Source organism: Rattus norvegicus, chromosome 1 (genome assembly GCF_036323735.1).
Source record: "Rattus norvegicus strain BN/NHsdMcwi chromosome 1, GRCr8, whole genome shotgun sequence".
Classification (NCBI taxonomy): domain Eukaryota; kingdom Metazoa; phylum Chordata; class Mammalia; order Rodentia; family Muridae; genus Rattus; species Rattus norvegicus.
This window is the reverse complement of record NC_086019.1, coordinates 21575776-21585855: the sequence shown is the minus strand read 5'-3', so window position 1 is coordinate 21585855 and position 10080 is coordinate 21575776.

Here is a 10080-nt window from a genome sequence, read left to right as displayed (position 1 = left end):
GCTGTCCTGCTCCTGGGCAAGCACACAGAACTGTAAGTCAGCATAGCTCCTGGGCGAGCACACAGAACTGTAAGGCAGCATAGCACCTGGGGGAGCACACAGGACTGTAAGGCAGCATAGCACCTGGGCGAGCACACAGGACTGTAAGGCAGCATAGCGCCTGGGTGAGCACACAGGACTGTAAGGCAGCATAGCACCTGGGCGAGCACACAGGACTGTAAGTCAGCATAGCGCCTGGGCGAGCACACAGGACTGTAAGGCAGCATAGCGCCTGGGCGAGCACACAGGACTGTAAGGCAGCATAGCACCTGGGCGAGCACACAGGACTGTAAGTCAGCATAGCGCCTGGGCGAGCACACAGGACTGTAAGGCAGCATAGCACCTGGGCGAGCACACAGGACTGTAAGGCAGCATAGCGCCTGGGCGAGCACACAGGACTGTAAGGCAGCATAGCGCCTGGGCGAGCACACAGGACTGTAAGGCAGCATAGCGCCTGGGCGAGCACACAGGACTGTAAGGCAGCATAGCACCTGGGGGAGCACACAGGACTGTAAGGCAGCATAGCACAGATACTTGCACAGCCATGCCTATTGTATGTAGCACTATCTGTGGTATGAGATATGGAACTAGCCTTGATGTCCATCAACAGATACATGGAAGAGGAAAATGCAGTATATATATACAACCGAGCTTTGCTCAACCATAGCTCAATCATAAAGAAGAATAAAATTATATCATTTACAAGAAATGGATGGAACTGGAGATCACAAGAGTCTGGGTTGAGAAAAGAAAGAAAGCATGAAAGTACAAAGGGTGGTTCATTGGGAAGAGAAAGGGACATGGGGTGGTAGTAAGAGGGAGTAACAGGGGGAGTGGATACTTTTTAAGAATATACATGTGAGCAAATGTCTTAACGAAACCAATCAGTTTTCTGCCATTAATACCCTAAAACAAACACAAACAAATAAACACATTGAGTAGATTGTGAGATGAGAGTCTCTCTCTGAGTCTCATCCTATGATCATTGGCTGCCAACTCTCTTGTCTTTGAACTCAAGCCTCTTCTGCCTGCTAACGGGATGTGTTGGACCTCTCTGGGCTGCTTCCTTGTGTATGTGTCTGTGACTGTTGTCTACATTTCCTCTAAAGATAAGGGCACAGTGTTACCCAAAGCTGGATTTCCCTGGTGGTGAGGTGAAGTATCTAGCTTTATATATGGGCGTACTTGCTGTCCGACTTCAATATTGTGATTACAAAGCTGGTCTTCCTCTTGCACTTGGGTTCAAGTCTGTCCCAGTTGGCTGCTATGGGCCAGGCAGTACCCCCGAGATGGCAGGTCTCTTAGCATCCCTTTTACTAAAGGTGTGTCTTGGTGATTCATGCGTTCTGACTTTCACTGGGCACAAAGCTCTTTGATTACCACACGTCCTTCCCTTTGACATTTATTCAGTGCCTGCCGCAGCTGAGCCTCTGAGGGCCATCAGCACGCAACATTCTGCAGTGTGAGGGTCCTCGGGTGGATCATTCTAGAGCTGGCTCTGACCTCTGCCCCAGAGTCACCTGTGGTGGTTAAGCATGAATTTGATGGTCATCTGGAATCAGGTGAGTGACATGTTTCTAGGACAGTCCTTCTGGAGTGGTATTTCCTGGGCGAATCCACTGAGGGGAAAGACCCTCCCTGGGAGTGAGAGGTCCCTTCTGGAGGCAGCCCACGTATGCAGAGGTCTAAGAGAAGAGCAGTACTGCTTTTGCTCACCTGTTCTTGCTCCTTGCTGATGAGTACACCTGCACAGGTTGCTGCTGCCGCCGCCGCCACCGCCATCAAAGCCTTTCAACGAGACCCAAGACCAGCAGCCTTCCAGGAGTCTTCCAGACCTTCAGAAGCAGGTGGAAACTGCTCAGAAGTGCAATTCTGTATACTGACCAACTGCCTCCTGGTTCTCGGTCATTTTAGCATGTAAATGACACTGTTGGACAACTCCATACTTACTGTGGAAGCGACTTAATGAACAATAACCACTGCTATAGTATCTATTCTTTCAGTTTTGTTCTTCTAGAGAACACTATCAATTACCCTGCGTTTCCCTCTGGTATGCATGATCCTCCGTGAGTAGGTTCATATCACTCCTGATTATAATCTCTCTTAACCTTTACCCATCAACCATACTCATGTTCCCAAGAATACAGTTTGGTCACACTGGGCCCTTAGTATACGGGGAATAACGTATTGCAACTACAAAATGAAATTCTAAATCTGTAGATGGATCTCTAGTCCCTTCACAAGTTACCCAATTACTGTCTCAGTTATTAGGACAACTCTTTTATTACCTGCTATCCAAAGAGAAAATGAAGAACTGAAGCATCTTCTACATCTCATGGCTTTCCAACTCTTTCCTAGACTTAATATTGTATACGTGTGTCTGTATGTGAGTGTGGGTGCCTGATGAGGCCGGAAGGGGATATCAGGTCCCCTGGAGCTGGAGCTAAAAGCAGTGGAGAGGTTTCTGGAAACAAATCTGGTTCCCCTGGGGGAATAGTTTGGACACTAACCACTGGGCCATCTCTCCGTCTGCTCATGTTGTGTGTGCAGCTGCTTTGCTTACTTTTTAAAAATTTAAATGGAGAGCTACACAGAAAGCGTAAGCTGTCATTATTTCTGTACCTCAATATCACCAGTAGATTAGTCGATGAGTTCATGGCTAACATACCTTATGGTAGGGGCCTTAATTAAGGGTTTACACAGAGGCTATAGCATTGGAGGTATGCATTGGGAAGAGTATATCTTGATATCTAGTTCCCAATCCCTTCTTCTCTCTCTGTTTTCCTTCTGTCTCCAACTAGGGATCAGATTTCCCTCAAGTATCCCCTTCTGCTATGGTGGTCTGCCTCTTCAAAATTCAGCCAACTGTGGTTGAAACCTCAGAAACCATGAGGCAAGATATAGTTTCCTCTTTCTTTTTTTTTTTTGGTTCTTTTTTTCGGAGCTGGGGACCGAACCCAGGGCCTTGCGCTTCCTAGGTAAGCGCTCTACCACTGAGCTAAATCCCCAGCCCCACCTCTTTCTTTTTTTTTTTTTTAAATACTTATTTAATGTATATGAGTACACTGTAGCTGTCTTCAGATACACCAGAAGAGGGCATCAGATCCCATTACAGATGGCTGTGAGCCACCATGTGGTTTGGGGAATTGAACTCAGGACCTCTGGAAGAGCAGTCAGTGCTCTTAACCGCTGAGCCATCTCTCCAGCCCTGTTTTCCTCTTCTTAACCTGTTTGTGTCTGGCATTTTATCACAGCAACAGGAAGCTCACTCTTGCTGCATGCGGATAATCACATACTGATTTGCATTGTACTACATTTTTTTCAGGCTCTATAGATCTGATGACAGTATAATTCACTATTACAGTTTAAAACAGTGTAACACTTTCACTCTTGTCCACTGTCATACTTTCTACGTCTGGATACTTAGTGAACCACGTGACAATATTGCCATTTTGGCTTTTGGAAAGCCACCATCTGGGGATTGGCTGTTTCCATTGCTCTTCTCTTGTGCGCAGATCTGGTTTGCTTCTGCCAGCATTGAGGAATTCCTCCTCACTTTTCCTGCTCCCAGTATACTCATCCACTTTTTATCTTATGAAATAACTTCATCATTTAAGTTTTTGAAAGATTTTTTTTCTAGACCTAGTGTGATTGATGAACATTTTTTTCTATTTTAAAGATGCTGTTTCATTGCCTTCTAGATCCTAGTTTAGATGAGACACAAGCTGTCATTACTACTGCTGTTCCTTTAGGGCCAAAGTATTTTTTAAAAGTCTGGATGCTCTTAAGAGTTTTCTCTCTTTTTTTCTTCTTCTTTATTTTATAACCTTACCTGCAGCATTACCAGTACAGTTTTATTTGTTCTGTGTAAACGAACCATGCTGGTTAAATTTTTGTCAACTCGATACAAGTTGATATCTGTACTGAGGAAAAGCCTCCGTCAAATTGGCTTGAAGGCAGGTCTGGGTATTTTCTTGGCTGATGATTGATGTGGGAGGGAGATCCCATCTAACCGTGCGTGGTGCCACTGCTGGACAGACGGCCCTGTGCTGTAGAAAGCAAGCTGAGAAAGCCAGTAAGCATCAGTCCTCCATGGCCTCTGCTTCCGTTCTTGCCTTGGTTCCCTTCGTGATCCTGAGTATAAGCTAAGTAAACCCTATCCTCTCCAAGTTGCTTCTGCCCATGGGAGTTATGACAGTAATAGAAAGTAAACTAGAGCAGTGAACTTCTTGCTTCTTTTCATTCTCTGTGTGAAGACTGGGGACTTACAGAATTTTACAAGTGGACTTTCTTACTCTATTCTTTTGTTTCCTTGTTACACTAAAAACAAAACATAAAGGTATGTTGTGTAGAGGAATTTTAATCCAGCAACATGGCTGCTCTGGGCAAAAGATTACATCCAAAGACCTAAGTATGTGTGATCCGGCTGGAATCCAGACACACCTCACATCTTTAATCCCTCTGGCTGGAAGGCAGACATGCCCTTAGTACACACCTTTAAGGTAAAATTAGTTTGTAGAAGGAAGCAGCCGTGATTGAAAGTAATGGCTAATTGAGGGGCAGACAAAGTGACCAATCAGGGAAAGATTAGACAGAATGGGTCAGGGAGACATTACACCCAACTCTCACCAGAAGAGCATAGGCAGAGAAGTTATTTAAGAGCAGCACAGGCAGGGTCAGTCAGTGAGGAGTCAGAGCAGTGAGTGTAGTGCAGTGGAGTTTGTTCCTGAGTTCCTGCAGTTCAGTGTAGGTCAGCAGAGGTGGCTGAAGCCAGAGAACAAGGAGCCAGAAGATTAGAACAAATGGCCGGGGATAATTTAAGGCCAAGCAGAGAAATTCAATGAGATCAAAGAGAAGCCAGATTGAATCTGTCAGCTTAGAGAGGAGTTTTGAGCTAGAACAGCTGAGTTGAAGCAGCCAGCCAGAGTTCAAGAACTAGACAGGGTGAGCTTATTCAAGAGTAAGTCTCTGAGACAACAATTACATCTGTTGAATAAGAGTGACTTTTACAATGTTGCATGGTTGATATTATTTCATAGGTAATTAAGATTTTGTTTCTTTTAAAATACCACTTCTATTTCAGTTTGTGTGAATTCTATTTAGCTGTTTTCAATTTCCCCAATCCTGTTCTTTTTCCTGATTAACAATCTTTTACTCCAAAACAATCAATTTTTAAAAATATTCTATTTTTAGTTCTAGTATTTCTATATCTTCCTGATCCTTTTTCTCTTAAATTCTTAGATAAATTGTATATGCATTTCCTTACAGTCTCCATCTGCTTCTCTGTTCCATTAACCTTTTCTTCTGTGAATTCTTTAAACCATTACTTCTTTAATTGTTACAGTTGTTTCCAAGTCTCTTTCTGTTAATCTCAACATCTGTGCCATCTGTTGCCCGGATTCAATTGACTGGCTATTTTTATTTAAAAATGTATCATTATCACGTGTGCATGATGTGTGCGGGTGAGCACATGTGTCATGGCTGATGTGTGGAGGTCATGGAGCTGGTTCTCACCTTCCTTCTTTTATGTGCTTCTAGCATAAAACTCAGGTCACCAGGCTTTCAGAGTAAGCACTGCTTCACAGGCTGAGTGAGTAACAACAAATAATGAGTGATTACTCATTGTTCTTGTTCTTTGTAAGTCTGCCAAAAGCCTTCCCAATTCTGCCTCCCCTGGATCGCGTTCGGTGTCTTCACAACTGCTCTTCAGATGCACAGGAGGGAGCAGTAGCATATGAAACGAGGCCACCGCCTCACACATCACCTGGGACTCACTGGCAGGTCTCTTCCCATCACTATGCAGGATACAGATACAGATTCAGGGCTAGAAATCACTATGATATCACTTAGAATTAGGAATCATTCCGAAAGAAACATATCCATAATTACAGAAAACAAACATTGTAAATAAGATCGTAAGACCTACTGGGGAAACTCTATATGTTTTTGGTTATTGTCTGTTGTACTTTGTTTGAAAGCACTTAAGCTAGTCATGGTGGAATACATCTCCAGCCCCAGCCACTGGGGATGCTGAGGCAGGAGAATTGCGAATTAAAAGGTCAATCTGAGCAACATATACTTTATTTAAAAAAATTTTTAAAAAATAGAACAGATACATGTGATTATTTACTGCCCCTGACACAGTTCTGGAGAATAGAATAAAGTTGACTAAACACTTTTTGGGCGGCCAGGTTGTGCTAGAAAAACTTCTTGTATTAACTCTTTCAATCTTTACAAAGAGCTTGTTCAGCAATTTGCAGTCATGGCTGGCTATGACACGCAGTCACAGGGATGAGACCATTGGAGGATAAGGATGCTGGGCGTCAAGAGAAACAGCCCACTTTCCACTCAGGCTCATTTACCCGGTCCTCAGCTGGCAAGCCACACTTGCCGTTGGTGATTCTAGATCGATCTACACAGGAACACATGTCTCTAAATTCTGTGAGAGCAACAATAAGCCAGTCTCTGAGGGACCGATTCGTGAGCACATTAATAGATGGCTGACTCTCTCTGCACACGGGGACAAGAGGCTGGAGCTCCCGCGGAACATCCAAGCTTCCCGGTTGCAGGGTTCTGGTGCCTCCTCTGTGCTCCGCTGGGATGGGCAATTTCACGTGTGTCATCTTCCGCTGCTCAACCAGCAGCTGAGGCAGCTTTTCCAATTATCTCCTGCTGAACAGAACCAATCGACCACTGACGGTTGTCAGTCAGGCAGAATCCATGTGTCTAATGAGAAGGCACGGCAAAGCGTTGCTCGGATTTCCAGAGGATTGCCTTTGTTACATCCCAGTCAGGCTTCTGATTTCGTTGTATCAGAAGAGGGGGAACAGACGGAGGGCTTGATCCTCAGAGATCGTTCCAATGTGTGTGGTGTGTGTTTGCCTACAACAGCAGGTGTCCTAAAACTCTGACAGTGTTTACTTCTTAGCAATTGACTCATGGGTGGTTTTAATGATCTTATTTGTACATCTCTGTGTTTTTCTATATCTAAAACATGCAAATTCCTCCTGGACTATTATTATTACTTGAGATGGGGTCTTGTGTGTGGCTCAAATTGGTCTTGAATTGGCTATGTCCCCAATGATGACCTTCAAGGCTTTCTATTTCCCTTTCTCAAGGGTCGGATTATTGGCATGTGACACCATGCTTGCCTGGGAGTCAGATTTTTCAAAGATGAGATGTAGGGTAGGTGTGTATCTAATTTCTATATGGTCTTGAAGTATAAAGTCTTATCTGAGAAAGCCTTAAGCCACTTCTAAAATATAAGACTTTAAAAAATCCAAACAGGATTAGAATTATATTTTCTTCTAGAGTCTGACCCACTTTTCAGTTTCCTATAACATAAAGAAAAAACTCTATGGGTTCCTGCTGAGATACAGTACACAGCCGATGTCTAGGGAACTATTGAAGAAATGTGTAGAAGATTGAATGATTAAATGGATGTAAGAATATTGTACTTAGCTCACAGTTTGCCGATTGCAGGTTTCTAAAAACCAAGAATAAATGTGGCAATATTGACTACCGTACTGGATAGACATCAGACTTGGTGCAGGTCTACTTGATTTTGTATTAACAGCTCATTAATTGGCTTCCATTTCTTCCCCGATTTGCTTTATAAGCATGTCTCAGGGGTATGGGGACTCTAGAGAGCTCTGCCATGGCGTTCTTAGAACTTTTGGCTTAAACCAAAAAGACATTACATCAGTGACAATCGGTGATTCTAGATGAGTCTCCACCTGGATCACTATGAGTCAAAGTCCACCATTGCATAGAGCATGGTGAACATGACATCTGATTGTCCTGAGTCTCCTGGAACTAAGAATTCCTCAGGGGAAGGATGTAGAGGAATAGTTTACCAAAGTAAGGGGGAGGCAGATCAGACACCAAAGGCAACACCCTCCAGTCTAGAGAAGCATTATTGACAACAAAAATATACACAGCATTTAAATCAGCTGCAATTACTTCCCGCAGGTGTCATGTACGTCCTTCATTCCCTTTACCCGAAAGTCATCCCACAAACTGTGGGCACTGAGGAAGGAGCTAGCATAAGTGACTGGGCCAGGACCTAGGAACAGACCGAGAGTGTGAAGAGTTAACACTCAATGGGATTCCTTGACAAGTGGGCTATAGCTTGAAGAGGTAGCATTCAATGGGATTAGCATGCTTGCTTTTATTACAACCGCCCTCCCCTAAACAGGAAAGAACCCTCTCCAGGAACTAAATTTGGGCCCATATTGTTGACAGAAAGATGTATTTAGAGGTTTATGTCTTCCCTGTTGGAGAATAGTGCGCTCATTTACTGAGGTGCTTAGGACAATGCCTGACTTGCTAGGTGAGAGATCTCTTCATTTTCTTATTACTCCTTGCATTTGCCTAGGGCTCTTAGTGCTCCCTCCTCGTGGTTCTTGGTTTGTCTTTGCTTCTATCACAGCATCACACAGAGAGGAAATGCAGCTGGTGTTCCCGTTCTTGGCTGTGTGCATCTCCTGCCACATGACTGCAGGGATCCAAGGACTTCATTCTAGGTCGCTGGAGAATCTACTGTCCATACAAAGTCCAGCAATTGGTAGTCTTATCGATGAGTTCTCCAGAAAAGGCCAGCAATTGGTACTCTATTTGATGAGTTCTCCAGAAAATGCCAGCATTCAGTGGAATTGGGATTGAACGTGCCTTATGGCAAGGACAGGAGAACTCCCAATGCAGGGAAAGGAGAGCCTTAACTTGACCTTAACCAGGACTATTACTGCATCAAAACCAAAAGCCCAAACCCCAAACTAAAACAAGAATCCGGACATGCTGTAATAAAATAACTAGTTTTGTTAACTCAGGAACTGAAATCACTTAAATAAACTGTCAGTCCACCCCAAACAAGTAAACTCTAGCCTTAAACCTCTCAGAAATTCCAAAGCCGGCAGACCCAATCTAAACGTTGCCTGTTTCAAGTTAATTGTGCAAGGAAATGGGTTTATTTACATCTGTATTTGAGTTTTGATTGATTTTATTTGGAGATAGAACCAGGGCACTCTTCTGCTTCGGTTGTTTGTTAGCTGAGAGTCCTCTGAGACCAGAGGGTCAGAAAAGGAAGTGAGCAGACACCGTCTTTTTTCTCCCGTGTGTTGGTGTGTTGTCAGCTTTTCCAGGTTGTCAGTTTCGAATAATGCAGAGTGGATGAAGACAGTTAACTCCGTCAAGATGTGCCTAGAAGCCAGGAGGGCTGGGGACACAGGAGAACACGCTCCATCAGAGAGCTAGGATCTTACACCAGGATGCATTTTGGTATCAAGTTGATTCACCCACCGCTCTTTGCTTGACTTGTCTCCTTTTATGTTCCAAACACTGAAGTAGATCATCCTGTACTCACCACTTTTATCTTCCTTTGAAATTATGCTCATTGGCTGGTAAGGACACCACGTGGTACCAAAACACAGACGGTACCCAAGCACACCATAAACACGAAAGAAATTGATTTGCATTTTGTATAAGAAAAAGAATTACTGCGACTTTGGCATCTGGGTGTTTATTTTCCTGGAGGTAAATATACATGTTTGATAAGTAGTCAAAGGAGCCATCATGACCTTAGCCTGCATGGAGATTCCATATTCTGGAAGTTTGTAATATCTTGTCCAAACTAAAAAAAATCTTCACTATGAGTCTCAAAGCACCCGCAGATACACCCTTGAGTGTATTTCACCATGTGTAGACTCTTTGACTTTGCCTGAACCTCATCTGGGTCCCCTCCAGGGAGGTGGAATTCGGCAGATTCCACACATTCCTGGCTTTGAACTGGGAGCCCAGGTGGAGGCAAAATGAAGAAGAAGCTCCCATTCTTCATGGGGTTCACATTACAAAATCACAGAAGGGCGTGGGATATAGCTCAGTTGATAGAATGCTTGCCCAACCTGAAACTCCAGGGTTGATCCCAGCACAGCACAACCTGGGTGTGGTGGCCCAGGCTTGTGATCCCAGTACTAGGTAGGAAAATAGGAAGCTAAGGTCACCCTCTTAGACCTATACATGAGTTCAAGACTAGCTAGTTTGAGC